The sequence below is a fragment of the Alosa sapidissima genome, chromosome 17, assembly GCF_018492685.1.
Source record: "Alosa sapidissima isolate fAloSap1 chromosome 17, fAloSap1.pri, whole genome shotgun sequence".
In the NCBI taxonomy this organism is placed as follows: Eukaryota; Metazoa; Chordata; class Actinopteri; order Clupeiformes; family Clupeidae; genus Alosa; species Alosa sapidissima.
Window position 1 is genome coordinate 6,462,940 of NC_055973.1, and position 20,342 is coordinate 6,483,281.

The following is a 20,342-nucleotide window of genomic DNA, read 5'->3' on the forward strand; positions in this document are numbered from 1 at the left end:
TCGGTTATTTGTGGGTGTCTTTAAACATGGGGATTTCCATACTCTTGATGTTGAATTAGTCTTTGTTAGTTTAGCATCATTATCTACAATTTACAGCCTGTTGTACATGCAACTGTTAGTATCAGATGCTTATATAAGTTTATCTCAGTTTCATTTCTAGTTGTACTTCATCATATCTGAACACGTTTTTAAGATTTGATTGATTCTATTAGGTACTTGAAGAGTTTTCAGAGTCATTCACTGTTATCAGGAGTAGGATTTGTTCATGCCTGATGGCAGATAAGAGGAGATACCTAACTAGATAGTAGTCAGTGCTATTGAGTGTCATGCTTAACTGAACCACTGCACATTGTTTAGCTATAATAGTGTTTGATTAGTCTGTGTTCTCGTCTGGGGAGAGAGCCGGATGGCTAGAAAATCAGTGAGAACCATTATTTAGTACTATCTATATCTAATATCAGTGTCAGAGTTTTGACTCTGTCTGCTGAGCACTATATCTTTAATACATATTCTGTATATAATATGGATATGAGGAACATTACAGAGAACATTATCTAGATACTACAGTGACATTTCTATTATTACTAGTTGATTTTTATGAGCAACTTTTTTTTAATTTTAATTACACATACTTGGAAAGACTGAGTGCATTACACACAACCCAACAACACATAAGACAGCATAAGCTGTGGTAGTGGCATTAAAGCTAACATGGGCAGAGCAGCCAAACTTCAATGACTTGAGAAGTTAGTGTTGTGGATAAACCCATGTTGTTGTAAGCACATTGTCTACATGTTTTAGTCATGATTCACTGCACACAGTCCACCGGTTAGGATTTAAGATATGGCTGCTCATAAAATCACTGCCATCCAGGGACCTTCAGAGGCTGGATAGTCCTCAGATTACATGAGATCTTTACACAGATCTGCATACTCATGATGTGCCAGTGTGTCCCTCCCAACGACCAGACCACACAAATCAGCTATTCCTCTGCTTTAATTCAGCAATAAAACCTTTTGAATCTGTTGAATAATTTCCAGATAAATTCCATGTTTCCATGTCCTCTACTTTCTTCTCCACAGATAATGTATTCCATACCTCCACGCCTCTCTGTTTCCTGGAGATACCCGCCAAGTTGCATATTTGCGAATAAATGTGTCGTCCGTATCGCTGTGACTATTTGCATTGTTAATCTGAGTGTGAGGGAAGGAGGAACTGATTGCCGGTCGATAAGAGGAGAGAAAAGTGCATCTCATTGTGCGGGCAGTTTGACGATTTTATTCGAGGTTCAACTCCCAGTCAATGGGATCAGCCGTAAATTACATTCAGTGTGCTGGGAAAATGATGTGACACCTGTAATTTATGTCAAATAACTTTTGAGGGTGCGAAAGTGGCCAGATCACCGGTCTGCAGGATACAATCAGTCTTTGGCAGGGAGGAAGCTATAGCTTACGATTTAATTGAAACATTTTTCTTTATCTCGTGGGGGGGGGGGGGGGGGGGGTGCTGATAGGTTGGTGTGTTGTTGTATAATGTGGTGTAATGTCTCTCTTTATATGGGAGGTCAATCCCCTGGATGAGCGAAGGTCACCCTCTCCTGCTAGCTGGATGGAAGTACGTGTCATGAAGCACTCCATCTCTGGAGGCCGGGAGGAAATGATGGTAATGACTCCACCACACTAACCCATATGCACTGTAGCTGCAGCCAAATGGAGCACCAATAATTGCAGGCTGTAGTTTACTGAATCTCTTGTTCCTTTTGTTTCTCCAGAGTAGGCATAACTCGGGGGTTTGAAACTGCCCTGGGGACTCACACTAGCTATGTCTATCTACGCAGAACCTTTATAGAGACTGAGAACAACTCCATTACCCATAGGTATGGTTGGATGGCATCAAATCTGTGAGGTAAGATGTAGCCTACCCATTATGTTTCCATTGGGAATTGAATTGTCCTACGCAACTCTATTACCACTGTAGCACCCCAGTGGACCCCTGTCTAATGCTGTCAGTTTGTACACGCTTACTACAACAATTGTGTCACAATTTTCACCACAATTGTATCACAAATGTGTCTGAGTTGTATGTCTCTGGTGTAACTGGAGCCCTCTGTACCCAGATCAGAACCAGATCAGAGCTGTATCAGAACCAGTTCAGAACCAGATTGGAGCCAGTTTAACTCTAGTATCAATTGTGTTCTGGTCCCTCCATCCCCTCACCTTTCCTGGCATAGTGCTGATGAAATGCGTGAGCACAGGAGCTGATCATAATTCTGACCGCAGCTCATTATGACTCCCCAATGATTTGAAGTGTGTGTGTGTGTGTGTGTGTGCGTGCGTGTGTGCGTGTGCGTGTGCGTGTGCGTGTGTGTGTGTGTGTGTGTGCGTGTGTGTGTGTGTGTGTGTGCGCGCTCAGAGGAGGGTGCACTGTCCTCTGACATGCCCATGGCCGCGCGGCGGCACTGACGCTCAGCACTGATTGGTGGAATGAAATATTGCCAGCGAAAATTAAAAGGTCCCAGTGTCAAAATAATTCATGATATGCATATCTTCCGGCCTGATGAAAAAAGCTGATGTCTGGATTAGGAGCATAATAAAAGCGATCAGGCAACAGTTAAACTATTTCGGTGGCGGTAGGGGGGTGTTGGGGTGGGGAAAATGATGGTGGTGGGTGAGGTGGGGTGGGGGGGCCTCATTTTGTCAGTGTCAAGTGCACTGTATTAAAGGGGTCAAGATGTGTGGAGTGTGTATGTCTCAATACACGGGTGAGAAGGAGCGAGCAGCAGTCTGTGTGTGTGTGTGTGTGTGTGTGAGTGAGAGAGAGAGACGGAGAGCAGGAAATCTGGCAGTTCACTCAATATACCCCCTCACCACACACACACACACACACACACACCACACCACCTGCGATTTGAATATCCACTGTAATTGTCCAAAAACGTCCCATCAGTGGATCTGCCGGCCACCATTACTAGTCAACAATATGGTGTGACATTCAAATTCCCCCCAAATGACAGGTTATTAGAAGCAGAGAGCGGCTGGCATATAATTAAGCACCATAACTTTGACCTGTAATATGAAGTGATGGCAGCTTTGTAATGTGGGGGAGGGGTGGTGAAATAGGCACTTTGTGAAACTCAGGGGATATGAGAGCACTGTACTGAACAGAAAAGGGTGTGTGTGTGTGTGTGTGAGTGTGTGTGTGTGTGTGTCTGCAAGGATTGGGCTGAGAGGGATGTTTTTTCTCTTTGTCACAGGGGATTTTATCTTTTGAAACAGGCTGTCATCAAAACACTCAGATGGCTCTGAGACTGCCCTCCATTTTGTTCAAAGATTGCGGCTGATTGTTTGACATTTTACGAGATGACATAAGACGTCGTTCACCTCTGTAAAGGTGATAAGCAGAGGAGGAGAGGACTCATTATCCCGTCCCCTCCGCACTGACAGCGTGTGTTGGACCACTAAATGAAAGTCCAATCTTGTTAAGTCAGGCTTTTTATGCGCTTCAATCTGTTAGATAGACTCTCATGGTGACGCAGTTCGGTGGAAAAACAACACTCAACCATCAAACCTTAATGTCTCAGTGACAGTTCTCTACGGAGGGCAAGTCCACGCCTTACTGTGAGGGAACATGTCTTTTTGTACCCCACCAGTCTGACCTGAGGCTCATAAGTCCACTGTTGCTCTCAATCACATCTATAGTCAGTTATCTTCCACTATCACCTAAGTCTGGTCACCTGAGTCCGTTGATCTCTAATAATATAGATAAGAAGTGTTATTAGAGACCAGTACCTGATTCTGATTAACTGATTTTGCAAAATTCTTCTACTCATTCTTTGAGATAATTTCAGTATGACTACATACCTGTAGTCATCAGCAGGGTTGTAGTGGAGGCAGTTTATTCAGTTCACAGTTCACAGTTTATTCACCAATTGCAACTTTTACCATTCAAAAATCACACTGTATTATCCACATTCACAATATGTACACTCATCAACACTCAATGAACCATTTAATACCACTGGTATAGTTATAAACATTGGACAATAACCTCCACCATCATCATGTTCATGTTCCGAATGCCTTTTTTAAAAATCCGATAGGCTACCGCATGGCACAGTCAACCTTACCATGATCACAGATTTCATAGTTTACCCACCTCTTATTTTACCACTACACCCCTGGTCGTCAGGGTTAAAACTCGATATCACTATACAGTATATCATGGCATATTCTTTACTGATACATTTATTGATACAGATTCAGCTGTATTGATACAGCATCAAAATAGCTAAAAAAATAAGAGACAACAGAAAAGGTCATTTTAAGTTGAAAAGTTAAAGTTAATCACTCTTGGATTAGAAACAGAATTATTCATATTTATTTTAAGATCTCTGTGAGCCTGCTTTTTAAACATACAGAATATACAGAAATGTAAAGAATGGCTAATAGAGAGAATTATGTTTAGGACATGGTCATTATTCATAGTCAATATATATTGCAATACAAATTGTATGGTGGCCTCTGCATTGTGATATGTATAGTATTGTGAGGTAGCCAGCCCTAACAGAAATAGTATATCATTATAGACCAGTAACTGAGTTTGACCACCAGAGTCTGACCACTGATCACTTGAATCTGAAGAACAGAATCCATTGATGTAATAGTATAGAAGTGTTATTATGGATCAGCACCTGATTTGGATCACCTGAATCTGTTCTCAGGCTTACAGGCCATCTGTTGCTCTGAGTGCAGGCCAGTAACTCTTCTACGCCGTAGAGACTTCCGCCAGGCATTCTACACACAGTAGTAAACACAGATTTTAAATGTGTATCACAATACCATAATGTGTTGTTGATGTTCTCATCTCATTATATCCAACTGTATGAAAAATTATTATCCGTAGTCTTGATTACCCTTCAAATAGTGTGACGCATAGTCTACATTCTTATGGGTTAAGAGTATTTTGGGATTATACATAGAATGGTATACAGAATGATGGAAGAAGGTCGATAGTTATTTTCATATGTTTATTTATTCTGTTCTGAATATTAAATTGTGATCCTCTACACAATGATCTTGTCAGATGAATCAATAGCATATTTTGACCACCTCCTTGATCCGACTTGCTGATCAGCATTTGCCCTGACACAATAATTCCTTTATAAGATGGCTTTATCCATGTTCAAACTGGATCTTATCACTCATGCACTTTGAATGTTTGCCATGATGTTGCAGAAGGAATCGGAGGTAAACAACGTTAATATATTATATATTTTTTCCCACATACTAGCCGTTGGCAGCAGAGGGAACGCTGTGGCCTTATCTGATTTGGACAGCGACTGGACGTTTGTGATGAGCAATGGGACCCATCTGGCATCCGCATTTCTCCAACTGGAGTGTGAACATGACGTATAATGTTCAATTTATACCCCCGTGATCCCAGCAAACAGTCAAGTCTGGCTCAGTATCAGCCCAGATCCGGCCCAAATCCGGCATCTGATTTTAAAGGTGAAACATCAGGAACCTATATATTACCCAAAGTAGGCTTGTTCTGACCCAGCAAGGCATCTCTTTGTGAGGCAGACAGAGGAAACAGGCAGGCGGGCAGCATGCGGATTCTGTGTGTGCTCTGGGTTGGTCTATTGTATGCTAGTGACAGAGCAGCTTGAACAGAAGGTCTGCTGTCTCCCTGCTCTCTCTCGGCTAACCCCCCCACACCCCCACACCCCACCCCCCCCTCTCATAACGATGGCAGATGGCTCCTGATGAATCCTTCATAATCATGTCAGGATGGCTTCTCCGATCCCAATTCATCTCTTTAAACACATTTCATCAGACGGAGAATTACACAAAGATGGAGGCGGCCCACCAGACAACAAAGGCACACAAAGATCGGCGTCGCAAAACAAGTGCTCCTTGTCCGTAATGCCTTTTAATCATGCATGGCCTTACAGTAGCCTATGTTGTGTCTACAGCGCACGGGGTGCGGCTGTAACCGTCATCTGGCAAAGTATTTATGAAAAGAGGACACATCTATTCCATCATATTCATCATAGTCTTCTTCTGCATCCTCGTGGAGTTTGTGTTTTTCACTTGGCTGCTCACTTCTCTCTCTTTCTGCCTCTCTTTCTCTCCATCTTTTCATATTTCTCTTCACAGCTAATTTGCCAGACAGCATTGCCATTTTTCTCTGCCTCCATACTGACGACGCCACAGTCACACAGCCACACACACACACACACACACACACACACACACACACACACACATACACACACACTCACCCATGTAACATTGTTAATTGTGGATCAGGTGAAGTTTGTTTCACCTCATTTCAAGGTCATGCACCACTAGGACCATTTTCCTGACTCAAAGGGCACGTAATTTCACAGACGCGCACTCCCCATTAATCCCCCCTGAGTGGGTGCTTAAGAACTTTCCAGATCACAGATTTGTTTTCCTCTTGTTTTCTGACTGGCTGCCTCCCGCGCCTCCGCGTTCACATTAACCCCTGCTCCCAGCTCCTCTTCAGCACCTCCAGATCGCCGCTCAGCTACGCTCCTCGCCTCGCCTCACCCCAGCTCGTCTCGTCACAACCCCCCCCCCCCCATCCCTGCACTGTCAGATGGCCCAGCTCTTTTTGGTAATGTCCCACATTTAGAGATAAATGATCTCTTCTGCTGAGGTGAGGCGTATCTGTGGGTAATTAGAATAAATGTCAGTTTAGTGCACAGTGGGACCATCTCAGTTGTTCTCAAAGCACCTCTAACCCAGCATAGACATGGGGGCCCCTTAGTACACCAACTAGTCTTCACTGTGTTAGTAGTACCAGCAAGCATACTCACATACACATCACATGTGACGATAATGATGTCAGGATTACTCTAAAAAACATGAATTGTGGAACTGACTTTGAGATGTTGAGCTTGATGTTTCACATATAAATTTAGCTGGAGGACAATGTCCCTGAAGGACAAATCTGGTGCCAGGAAGTGTGTGTGTGTGTGTGTTTTCATTTAACAAGGGCCATGAGTGATGCCCTGGGAGTATGTGTGTGTGTAGACGGTATGATGGTTAAATGTGAATTGATCAAGCTCTCTGGTGACAGACTAGTTTGTGTCTTCTCTCGTCCCTGTTTCCTTCTCTTCAACTTTTTGTTGACTCATAAATTATTCATGAGTCTAACTGAAGATCTTACATTAACATAAAATAACAATTTGCAAATTTATGGAAACTGCTAATTACTTGCCTTATTTGCCATGACTATGATATTAAATATTCATAAATGTGTGATTATTTCTATGATTTGTCTGGGGGTCGGTTTCAGACATTATTTTCATTAAATGGAAGTGAAACTCCTCAGTTTCTCGCTCACAACAACAAAAAACAAAACCCATGCTGACTGGAATTTTTTTGATTTACACGTTAATGCATAACTTACCATGGAAAACTAAGATCCTGTTTGAATAGTCTTTAATTTACACATTCCCAAATTACCAGAAAAAAATGGAATAGACTGAGCGCTCAGCACGTTACCAGGATAATGTGTCCATGTAATATTTAATTGTGTTCATTTAAGCACACCTAAAAACACAAAGCACAGTTCATTGGTGTTAAAGGAAAAGCTTAAAAACTGTTTAGGTAGTAGTGGATTAAAGAAGCTAAAAGCTCTGTAGCATCATCAGACCAGGAAGTTGTGTTTGGTCCCATCTGGGATTCTTGGATCCTGCGTGTTTCGTCGTCTGGAAGTAAATGCTAGGTATTTAACCTTAAATTTATGACTTTGTTATATCAGAATTAATTACGGATATTTTCCCCAAACTGAATGACGTTGACGAAAACACTAAATGCAGGCAATTTAGCTCTATTTGCACATTAATTTGGGCCCACCTGTGATGCTGTGAACGCACTAAGTAGGTACATCAGTTTTCATTACAGTGCTCGCAGAGTGGCTGCAGTTGAATTACGGTATTAATTATCAAATTCATAAGGTATCAAAGGGACAAATGCTGCTGTGCAGAAAAGTCCTGTTTTTCACCCAGATAGATATTTTTGTGCTGCTATCCTTCAAATTACATTTATTTTGGCGGGGTAAATGAGAATGTTGGACTAATTCTAATTCTAAAATCCACATTCTAAGAACTGTGGGCCAATGGAGTTTTAGCAGAGGGATTTGCAGCGTTTAAACCAATAACACCCTGTTCCTGGGGAGTGCGATGCATCTGAGAGCCCACCATCAGGCAGCAGTTGAAGCGCTAACGCTCGCTTCCATACCCAGCCCCAGCTCCGAGGCACCACTCCTGCCGCCGGCGCCGCTGAAATCCATCAAGGCTTTTCTGGAATTCAGAGAGGGAAACCGGAACCTCGCTCAGCCCCTTTGGCAGGGGTTCCCGTGTTATAAAGTACTATATTAATCATAATCACACAACACCATTAGACTATGTCATTCTATTAAAGAAATCACATTATCATACATTTCATTAATTAATGCCTAACCCAGTCAATCTACTGAGAGGGAGAAGTGCCACCTCTGAGAAGTGGGAGTTCAGTGTGTGTGTGTGTGTGTGTGTGTGTGTGTGTGTGTGTGTGTGTGTGTGTGTGTGTGTGTGTGTGTGTGTGTGTGTGTGTGTGTGTGTGTGTGTGGGTGTGGGTGTGGGTGTGGGTGTGGGTGTGGGTGTGTGTGTGTGGGTGTGGGTGTGTGTGGGGGGGTTACGGAGTAGATGGCTGGGTAAAGGGCACCAGGCTCTCCACTCTGACTGTCTCTCCAAAGTGAAATAAGGGAGGCCTATTTGCATTTGCTTGTCGCTGGTTATGGGGGCTGTGCTGCTCCATTGTGGCTGTGCCAGTCTGCCAGATCTCGCTCTCTCTCCTCGGTAAGTATCCTCTCAGAGATGGGGCACACACACAAACACACCAGGTCAGGGCGTCGCTGTGCCAGGGGTGGGCAACACAATTACCCACCTGGTACGGCTATGCTGGGCGGGGTAAGGGCTTTGGCACTGCTCCTCTGTGACTCAAACCAATGCTAAGTGTCTCCTTAGGTGGGGGCGGGGGTTGACATGGACACCAGGGAGAAGAGTCTTTAAAAGTGTGTCCCCCGGAAGAGGAAAAGGACCCTCTAAAGCTCTCTCCACACGTGGACGGACGCGGACCCTCGCCATTTCCCTCAAGAGCCCACAACTACTCACTATGGGCAGATGACACTTCAGGAGGCTGTTGAAATGCCTGATATCTAAGAGGTTGTAAATCAGGCAACAAATTTGGAGATAGCAAAAACAAAGAGTCAGGATATCAAAAGCGCTCCAAAAATAATGGGGGTCTGTAACGAGCGAGCTGTAAAGTTCTGAACAGATTTGAACGGATTTGTTCAGAGGTAGTTTGGGGAATGTGTGTGTTGGGTTTTCTGGAACATATTAATGTACAGCTGTTAAATATACTTTTTCAGATTATGTAAACATTTGGGTCAAAACAAGCAGATATACAGTATATATATGTATTTTGGTTGGTGGTGGCCAGGAGAGTGCATTGAGGAATGCTGATCAGGCATGACAGTCTGATCAGCCTGCAGTTTGATGTCCCTGAGCTCATGTCTCTCACTCAATCTCTTTCTCTACCTTTCTTTCTTTCTTTCTTTCTTTCTCTCCTTCTGTCTCTCATTCTCTCTCTTCTTCTCCTTGTCTTCTTCCCCCTTCTGTCTTTCTCTCTCTCCATCTGTCTATTGCTGTGTTTCTCCCCCCTTTCTCCCTCTCTCTGTGGAGCTGATTTGCATGTGTGCTGTATGTCCTGTCACGCTGCAGAGCTGACCCGTGCTGTCATCTCGCTGATTACCTCCCTAGTTCACTTTCCTTGTTTAGTAACGTGCAATCAATCATAATCAATTAGCCAAAATGTTGAATCATTAAAACCATTATCATTAATTAAAATAATTATCACTTTCTGCCAATGCTTCATTACCACTGTTGTCTAAGCGCTGGCTGTCGCTCGCCAGACTTCCTTTCTCTCTTTTCCTCTGCCTCATGCTGAAAAGATGTTTAAAGAGTAAAGAAGCTTAAAACCTCACAACAGATACTTACCTCAGATTTGTTCAGGAGAGAGTCATGTTTGGAACAATGCCTTTTTTCTGCTTCATCTCCTGCACTGGGCATTTACAGTAATGTGCAAAAAAGCATACGGAGAATTTACTTTTGGGAGAAAAAAATGGAAATTATTTATGTAAATCATGTTAAACATAACATTATTCTTTGCATTGCATATACAGATATATAAATATAAATATATATATATATATATATATATATATTATATATATATATTTCCTAGTTTGGTTTGATTGCTGGATGTGTGGTTTAAAGTATTTTAGGAATAACTAATGGGAAATGATCTTACTTGGCATTCTGTTGTATTAGTGGATGGATGTAAAGAACACAGGGCCGTAGTCACCATAGACATCGAGGGGGACGTGTCCCCCCCAATATTCAAATATGACCAAAATGTCCCCCCCAATATACGGACATAGAAAAATAAATAAAGAAAAAATACTCTACAGGAAACCAACAACCACCACCATCTGAAATGTAATCAAACACTAAAAATAAATAACGCACAAATTAGTGACCTAGTGATGGTTCCAGAGTAGCCTACACCCCTGAGTGGTTTGACCTGGTCGTTTTCCTTTTCGTTAGTGGAGTCAAAAGCTTCCATTTACTGCACCCTACCAAAGATCCTTGATTACTGTACTAGCTCCGCTTTAACCCTCTCTGACCCTACTGCAGTGAGGTAGGGCTGGCAACAATATCGCAAAAGCTCACAATTCTCACAAAACTTGTTGGAAAGGTGTAGCACAGGCTAAGGAAATCCCATACATTTTTGGAGCCGATCAGACTCAAAGGGAACTTTGAAACATTTTCCATATTGTAACCTATTGTCGCAATGATAGCGAAAGTGAAAAGTTTTTTTTTAAATGATGAATTTGTGCAAGCCTGTGTCATTCATTTCTTTCACTTCTGTCTTACAACATAAATAATGCATTCATATGCTACTACTAATGCCAGGAATTACCCTGTTTATAGGCCTCTTAGAAATGGTTGTTGCATCTTGCATATTATTTAGATGCAAACTCAATCACGCATCCATGCAGGCAAAACGTAGAAATCAAATGTGGCGACGGCACACAAGCTGGAAAAAAACGTCGTAACGACTTGTTTGTGATTTTTGATAATATTTTTTGCATGGCCCTCAGACCCCACCACAGATTTGGTCCCCCCCAATGTTGACATCATGACTATGGCCTTGAAAGAACAGTTGTACAGTAGATATCTTTCCAAAGCAATATGCAGTTGATCTTACACACATGGCAGTGACATGTAACGCCACAAATAAATTCATTTTCAATGAATATATATATGATACAAGATATATTTTGGCATCATCTAGTATAACTGCCTTATTTTTTTAACAACATTTGTCCATTTCTCAAATCCTCCAGCTCACCGGTGACAGGCTTCAAAAGGATCTACCAGCCCGGGCACCATCTCCTTAATTGCCCTGTGACCTGGTGTGATTGGGGACAAGAAACGGTCTTCTGCGAGCAGGACCCAAACCTGTGGTGGCACTTCTGCCAAGCCCTGACTGTCCCTTTGTCTCACTGTCGTGGGTCATTTTAAAAAAAATAATGAAATGTTACAGCGCTCCCTCATGCTTGAGCAGGACTGTCTAGTTTTCCGTCCTGGACCTGCGTCCACATTTCTGAGGCAACGCTCAGGAGGATCCCATTAATGATGTGTAAACAACCGCAGAACATGCACCACCAAAGAGTCCCAGGGGAGGGAGAGAGAGAGAGAGAGAGAGAGAGAGAGAGAGAGAGAGAGAGATGGAGTGAGAGAAGAAGAGAGAGATAGAGGGAGAGAGAGATGGAGTAAGAGAAGAAGAGATAGATAGAGAGGGAGAGAGAGATGGAGTGAGAGAAGAAGAGAGAGATAGAGAGGGGGAAGAAGAGAGAGGGAGATGGAGTGAGAGAAGAAAAGAGAGATAGAGAGGGAGAGAGAGAGGATGAGAGTAAGACTGAGCTACAGGGGCAGCCAGACAGCCCAGGCTGCTTAGTCAGGACGTAGGTAATTCCATCTCTCCAGACGATTGTCAGCCCGCTTCTCTTATCTGACCTCCCTTAGACCTGGAATAGACCTGTCATTTTAAAGCCCCACTGTAATGGCTAGTGTCATTTCTTTTTCCTTGAGAGTGGCTAGGGCCAGAGGGCTGTGTGTGTTTGCACATGTGTGTGTGTGTGTGTGTGTTGCTCAGTGAAGAGTTCCTGGGGTGGGTCTCATTGATGGGGTCCCCCCGCCTCTCTGTGTAGGTTTTTAGGGAGAGAGGCGGGGAGGGTGAGTTTTTTTAGGGTGGGGTTACTTAGTGGAGCATCATTCTCTGCCACCCCAGTTAAAACAGGCGTCTCATTGGGGTCACTCATCCTGCGCTCTTTGGAGAGCGTTGGGAGCAAATGGCCCTGAACATTGCACAGTATCCTGCGTGCGGCTACATTAAATTGCCTGACCCCGGTCTGCTGCAGACAGGCAGTGGAGATTACACTCGTGACGCTCGCTCATGCTTGGATAACGTTAGTTCTTTGTGTCCTCTGTCAGCGCCCCACTGTCTAGCCCTGTCTAAAAGCCACTCACTCTGCTTGGCCTCTTACCTGTGTAATACATGCAGTATAGGTGAGCATTCCTGAGTGAGTATACAGTATGTGTGCATGCTGGCCATAGTGGTGCACTGTATGTGCACTGTAATGTTTTGGCAAGGAAGCGTGGTAAATGGTATGCCTAAGTAGACACTCTCAATTCTGTTAGTTCAATATTTACTAACAATAGCTGATTATGTCCATCTTCAAGTTAAATCTTAGTTCAGTGTAAATCCTTCCCTCAATTTACAAGATTTTTTAAAAAAATATGTGTATTTTTTTTTAACAAAATTGATTCAGGAAAAAGAGCTCTTTGTGCTTCTCTTGAATGCTAACTCCTCTTTCAGACTGCAGTACATGACATTCACTCTAATACAGGATTTCTTTTTTGTCATTTTGACTCTCCCAACTCCATACATTTCCATTTGAAAATCCCTTTCCTTCTGACAGCAAAGAGCAGTAAATGGTGAACAGCATGTATTGTAGTCATAGTGTTTGTTCAGCCTTGCATGGACATTATCCCTTCATCTCCATCTCACATATCATCCACATCACAAAACCCATCTACTATTTGGCAAAGTCTGTGAATGTCTCCAGAAGCGTCAGTGATGTTCCATAGATAATGTAGGGTGGCATTCCTGGCCATGGCATGGTGCCCGCTGGGACGAAGCAGACTCCGCGGGCCCAGCGACATGTAGGGTCTCAGAACATGTGGCGCTGCATGGCGCGGCGCAGCATTGCCCTCACCCCCTGCCGTGCGGCTCGCTGTCGCTCGCACTTCCACAGCCATGGCGGATGCCATCATGCGCACCTTATTACATTACTGCCAAACGGTCCCCAGAAATGAGCTGGGAACCCACGTAATTGCACCTCATTACAGCCTCTCAAGTGTGACAGTTCCTAAAACAGAGAATTGCAATTTTTTTTTGCATTCACACATACACACACGTATACACCACATAGATACACACAGAAGGAAACCGCACACACACCCACACACACCCGCATGCATACACTTGTAATTTTTATGCAAACGCTCTCTGTTTCTGTTTCATGTTATTGTTGAGAATTTTGCATCATTATCATTCAAATTTGTTAAAATACTAAAATACATACATACACACACATACACACAAATGCATATAGATGATCACTAATGCACACAGAACTACACACACAAAGGCCCTTCCTCCAATTCATTGAAATTGATTTATTGATGGTCAAATATGTGAAAAGATAACACTAAGAGATATAGCTCTACACACAGTAAAGATGCTATGTAGTGTCATTCTAACACTGTAAAGTTGGCACGCTAATAGACAGCGCTCTGATGGAGAGTCCCAAGCTCAGTGCAGTGTGAAGCATCCTCGGGCCCTTGGCCTGTTAGTGATAAAAGGCCCTTGTTTGGTGCGCACGGCTGAGGAGCAGGCCTTGCTGGCTGTCATGTCATAAAGCATGCAGCCGGCGAGCGCAGACGTGATTTCATGGCTAGTGACTCCCATACTAATATGGCTGTGGCAGGGCACGGCGCTGGGGATAACCAAGTTGAGCTGTCTTAGCTCAAATGATTCAATTAGGTCAGCTGTCCCTATTTGTCATGGCTCAACTCGCTTTTAAATTACCTTTCCAGAGTGCATACGTGTCTCTGTTCGCTCCGCTCTTACCAGCTCAACAGTTTCACAGGGGGGGGAAAAGAGAGATAATGTGAGGGGAGAGCAGAGAAGGGGAAAAAGGGGTGAAAATCTAGAAGGAGGAAAAAAAGGAGGAAAAAAAGAGAGCAATAAACACATTATCCGATGAAGTGCAGAGGGCAATTACTGAAATAAATATGATTTTGTTTTTTCTGATAAGCTGCTTGTGTGGAGGTTTCTGGGTGTGAAATAAAAAGGGGGGATCTCTTGAGCGTGGCACTCTGATTGGCGAGATGGAGACGGTGCTGTTATGCATGAGGGGCCTGATCATGTGATCATCGCTCATCTCCATTAGAGTCATCTCAGTGGTGGGGTCGCATAGGGTGACAGCAGAGAGGCCATGATAAGGGTACAAATATATGGTGTAAGTCACATACACCATACTCACTGTGGGGATTCACTTACAATTTCAGGCCAGACTCAAACTGTCAGATACTGTCTGGTTCTAAAAAATGATCTGACTTATATTTGGTGTCATCCAAAATGAAAGATAGCCCAAACGAAGGTTCTGAACTAAAAATTATTGCTGTGATTAAACAAACAGAAACTCAATGACATAGGTTAAGCCACATTGCCATATTATTAATTAATTGAAAAACAGGCATATATTGATACAGTATGTGGTCATATTTGGTGGGTACTGTTTAATGTTTATGGTTCTGAACCAGATTCGGCTGGGTTCGGCTGATATCTAAGAAATCATAAGCCTGAGCAAAATATTAGAGTGATCCTTTATTTGTACTTCGAAACCAAATCGAAGGAATAACTACTATATCTAGCTTAATCAAAACCGTGATCCTGAGAAGACATTTCTGTCCTTGTTCTGGCACACGTCTGCTGTACTTGGTCCAGACTAGTGTCAGATCCGCTCCAGAGTCTGTCTCTTTCGGTGTCACACACGAGCTCTCTTGCCACATTAGTTGTTATTAAAGCACACTTAAGAGCCATTAATGTTGATTGAGCAGACCCAGAGTGAGGGCGAGCATCTCTTTTAACTTTAATGTAGTTATACATAAATGTATGGCAACTAACCTCATCAGATTTGATTAGCACAGTTGTCAGCTTTAAATAGAGGCACTCTCTGGCTGAGCAAAGACAACTGAAAGTGTTACAGTACATAAATATATTGTACATGTTATTCATAGAGCTTGTTTTTGAAGAATCGGTGGTAACGTGTAGGGCACAAGTGTCAAAACAATGCAAACGCAAGGAACAGGGATTTCACACGGGACTGAACAGTGTTCCCTCACGTGGCTGTAATGAAAGTTATCCTGCTCTTTCTCCTGAGTAAACAAAGCGCCATTTAAGGGTTGTACAGCAAGAGCTGCTCAGTCAGAGCTACAGTAATGCTCACACGTCCATAAAAACACAACCAATAGGCCTACCCTTTTTTCCGCTTGACATCCCCGCCTTGGTTTTATTTACAGGACTCTAATTTGGAGAAAAGCTGAGATGTATGATATTTACAGTGGAAGGGTATGATTGGAGAGGCCGGTGAGCTCAGAGTTATGGCTAGATTTGTTTTAGTTGGGGTCTAGCAATTTGCCATTATGCTTCTCAAATGAAGTGAATGAAATTGCTTGAATGAAAGTGTTTTTCCCCCATTAAATGGACCTTGATGTTTCATGTTGTTAATATATGAGACATCCTGATCCTTTTCAATACTTTGAATCCATAAATACATATACAAATATTTTTGAGCACATCAATACACCATCGGTGCACACAACGTTTTCATCAAATAATCCATATCAAACAAACATCAGCATTAAAACGTTCTTGTCTGAGGACATCAGTGTCAGCACTAGCAGTGTATGTAGGCCTAATATTTGACTTGGAGCATGTCCATTACTTTGTATTAATTCAAAACTATACCTGACACTCTACCAAATTATTTTCCAAAAAAATATTCAAGTACGAAAACATTCATTATCTGTGCCTTTCTAATTAGCTTATGGACCACCATCAACATATATAGCATATTTCTTGCTGTTTAAAATAGCCACGCTTTAGGCCTACTTCATCCACTTACAATTAGCAGAAGTGGCATAAAGTAGAAATGTCAAACTTCAGTAGGCTATGCCTACTGCACATCTTGAGGCTATGACGAATGTGGCCATGGCACGCATCGCGGGAATAATGGGTGACAGAAGGAACTTGGAACACAAATCCGTCAGGAAATGCGCCTCATTGCATATCTTTGTGCTTACCGTATGGTCAACATAGAGGAATGTTTTCAGAGTACTAGCATCATGACACGCCTGAGGGAAAGCGAATGAAGCAACATTATTGGTGAGTAACCCCTCTATCTTAATAAGACCGCATGTGCTTCGATATGCGTAACCTCGGTTAAATCACATAAACCACAAGAACATAAATTTCCTATGTATGTGTTTTCGAAAAGTATCATTGTCCGTCTTTGCTATCTAGTGTGCTAGCTTTTTGAGATGTAGTGTTGGCCTCATGTGGCCTGCGGTGCCGATGTAAGGCCACCACTCGTGGCTGACAGCGCGGGGAGGCCTCATGCACTTGTCAAATCCTTGAGTGGACTCACACTCATTACAGTGATTGAGAGAACGAGCACTGACAACCGAAGAGAGGAGAGAAAAGGGTCACTTTTGTACAACTGACTTCACACATTTAAGAGGGCTGGCATTTCGTTAATCCAATTCACATCTATTTTGTTAGCTTTGTAACCTACAGTGCCAAGTAATAAGGAGAAAAGAAAAATAAATACTTGAGGGTAAGAAAACACAAACATACTTAAAAAAAAAAACCTGGACTAATGTGCTTCCTACTTAATTAAAAGCTTGGCCCCTGAGCCATTCTTGACCTTCTTGGCAACCTTAATTAATGGTGGATAAATGAATCAAGCTTTTGTTGGTACAGTTGTCAAATCAATAAAGTGAAATAACCACAAAAGGGCGTGGGCACCGGGCAGCCCTGAAATATGATGTTCATTGATCAGCTTTAACTCCACACAAGGGAATTAGTAGCCTACACCAAGCAAAGGTACACAACTTGCGAATGCTAAACATTTTGAACATTTTTAGGTTGATGTGTCCTTTTATTTACACTAACCAATGTAGTCCATTAAATCATGTTTCGTTGACGCATGATTAACAGGGTAAGTTACTGTAATTGTGAGTTTAAGACTGCAGGCCAAAGACAATATTCAGAGCCCGGAGGGGTAGTAGAGCTAGATTCTTTGTGTTCCTGGCATTAGGTTAATGTTACTGTTTTGAGCATTTGTGAAAGCACTTTCTGGTTAAAGGTCAAGCATCAGTAAAATGTAATAAATGACATAAATCCTGAATAGAATAGTCTCAAGACAGAAGATGTAACAATTTTATATTGCCATCTATAATTACAAACAAAACAGGATCTGATTCATCATTTTTTTTAAACCAGTAATTTATTTAAGGTCGCACTGATGATTCTCCCCTTACTGTTATTATATTATTACAGATTCAGCTGGATTGTTTTTCTCTCATTCACCCCCCCCCAAATTTACTCAGTTAATTAAAGTCTCCACACCATTTGTAGAAACCTGCTGGTAGAATGGCATTGGTTGTCTGCAAGTCGTTAGTAAGTCAGGTCCCCTCCTCCCCTTTGGCTGTGGGCTTTTTATTTAGCCAGGGTGTCTGGCTCCAGCTCCAGCTCTCCTCCCTACCTGCAACATCAGGCAGGCCACATTATGGGGACTGCGCCAGGCCATGCCAAAACACAATTTGGACAGCGTCCAGTACTTCATTGGAAAGTAATGGTTTTCACTGAACTGAGTTATGACCAGCTGTTTGCAGACGGTCTGTGACATACTGATAGAGCGGAGCACCGTATGTTGCTTTCCAAATCAAATGATACAAGGAGTGTGACAGAGAGGAGAAACATCTGTCATTAGCAATTTTCAGCACGCTCCACTAATTCCATACAAAATACGCGTAATGAAGTTACCGCAGGAAACTTCAAATACTGTCAGCACAGCAAGGCTATAAGCAGCCAGATCTTATGAAGGCTCTGTAATCTAATTCATTTGTTGTAAGAAACATACCGAAGGAGGGGTGTAATTGTTTTTGATCATGGCGTGTTTAAAATGCAAATCACAAATGTTCTCCTTTAATCAAAGAACAAAATATCAAGGACGGGAGGGTGATTCACTTCTTTTATCGAGATGCCCTCGCTTGTTATGCCAGCCATCAGTGGAGTGGCCATGTCGTGTGTGTGTGTATGTGTGTGTGTGTGTGTGTGTGTGTGTGTGTGTGTGTGTGTGTGTTTATGGTGACACAAAAAAGGCCTCGCATCTGGGTTTCATTGCTCACTCACCCAGATGCATGAAAACTAATGCCTCTCTTGTATTCTGTGATCTACAAAAAAAGATGTCCCACTGCTCGATGCTCAGTGGCTCGTGAGCACTATTGAAATTGACTGGTTTTGCATTGCAGCTGCCATCTTGGTTTTTTCATTTGAGCTTCAGCTTTAGAGTTGTTGCCAAAGTCATTTTTTTTCAAGACCCATTACAAAATGGGCTACTCCATCTTGATTTTGTAATTGCCAATAGTTTGGATAGCAATTTCTGTGAGATTGTTCTTGTGACACAATAATCATAGCGTGAAGGGTCCATGTACGTATACTTGGAGAGTAGGACATCAGCTTGCTCTGTGCAGTATGGTCTATTTACTAGAAGCTACAGTTGAACGATTTGATACACACAGTCTCTATACAGTATACAAGTGCATAGATGCCTGTGACTTTTAAACACTGATGAAATCAGTCAGTCATCAGTCCATCCTTCACACGGCTCAGCCTCCCTGCCTGTGACTGTGAGATACCATGCTGCTGGGTCTTGTTAGACTCAAAGGAGACTAAAAAGAAATAATGAAGTGGTTGCTTCATATGCACACTGACGTGCTCATCTCTGCTTTCACTCATCCTCCCACACACCCACACACCCCACACACACACACACACACACACACACACACACACACACACACACACACACACACACACAGTCACACACAGTCACACACACAAACACACCCCACACTGCAATGATCCACAGCGATGGAGGGAGAGGGTGGAGGAGGCCAGTGGACGGACGGATGCGCCGCACTTGGGTCTGTTCTGAACAGTTGCTGTCTGAGAGACGTGTCAAAGAATGGGTAGGCGTTGTGGAGTGCTCCCGAGTCTCTGATGCACAAACAAGGGGCCTGTTTTTCCTGGCAGCGTCGGGCGGCAGAAGGGCCATAAAATGATATGTGTTAATTTTGTGTTAATTATTATGGGTGCCACATGTTAAGCAGAATGCCTCTGTTCCATTGCAGATCCATGCCACTGTGTAAAGAGAGTTGTTTATTTTAAAGCCCCCCCCCCCCCCCATACCCCCACCTCTTCTTTTAGCTGAAAATCCTCACAGATGATTGTGTGTGTGGGCGAATGCAGAAGGGAACAGTTGGGCACTGTGATTACAAAGCCCTTGCTTCCGCTGGAGCCTTTCCCCAAATCTGATTCTCCTGTATTAGCCTCTGTAATGATGTGTCTGATGTGCCACGCCACGGCCAAAAACTGCCAGCATGGAACTGACAATAATCACCCATAATGCAATGGGGTAGGGGGCTGCCTCTCTGGAGGGTGGGTGATGGACACGGTCAGGAGGAGGGGGAGGTGGTGGACATTAATATGCACAGGATCACACGTCCTGCTCAGTTAATAACGAAAGGCCTGTTTTTATTCTAATGAAAGATAAGGATAGATTACAGTCACATAGTTTAATGATTGAAAGTGTATGTATTTGATGTCTGATATTTATTGTTATATTATGAGAGATGGAAATTCCTTTGTGTGTCAATTGTACAACAATTGTACTGTTGAGTTGAGTACATTTGTGAAGTATAGTTGACATCAACATAGATAAGAACGTCCTCTCTACTTGTTTCACTTCCAGATAATAATGCATTTTGCATATATACAATATCAATG

General features: G+C 42.8%; 1 long non-coding RNA gene across 1 annotated transcript in view; it reads left to right on the plus strand.

Annotated features, from left to right (window-relative positions):
* Positions 1-16,526: 16,526 nt before the first annotated feature.
* LOC121688500 overlaps positions 16,527-20,342 on the plus strand; it is a 41,535-nt gene continuing 37,719 nt past the window's right edge. The window contains exon 1 of the long non-coding RNA XR_006024610.1: positions 16,527-16,655. This is a non-coding gene — a long non-coding RNA (uncharacterized LOC121688500). The remainder of the gene's footprint in view (positions 16,656-20,342) is intronic.